Source organism: Echinops telfairi, unplaced genomic scaffold, assembly GCF_000313985.2.
Source record: "Echinops telfairi isolate 266 unplaced genomic scaffold, ASM31398v2 ScPeMD7_6;HRSCAF=24_0, whole genome shotgun sequence".
NCBI lineage: Eukaryota > Metazoa > Chordata > Mammalia > Afrosoricida > Tenrecidae > Echinops > Echinops telfairi.
This window is the reverse complement of record NW_022103902.1, coordinates 5,122,471-5,122,890: the sequence shown is the minus strand read 5'-3', so window position 1 is coordinate 5,122,890 and position 420 is coordinate 5,122,471.

Here is a 420-nt window from a genome sequence, read left to right as displayed (position 1 = left end):
CCGCTCCACTGGCTCCCCGCTCCATGTTTCCAACTCCTTATAATTGTGAACTGTGCACAATGGGCATTTCTTAAGTTGAAAAAACAGAAGAAAATGTTCAAGCCCCTAGTGATACTGGAGAATGCTATGGGCACTGAATGAATGATGCAGGGACCATCAAAATAAGATGGAAATGAATATAGAGTCCCTTAACCAAAAATGAATTGTTTAATATTCAATCATTTAAGGAGGTGTGGAAGGAAGAAGTCCAAGCTGTACTGAGGTATTGGTGAAAAACAAAGTTCTAGGAATTGATATTGTATCAAACAATATGCTTCAGCAAATGGATGAAGTGCAAGAGATTCTCATATATCTGTGCCAAGATATTTGGAGAATGACCACTTGGACAACTAAGCAGGAAGAGATTTGTGTTCATTCCAA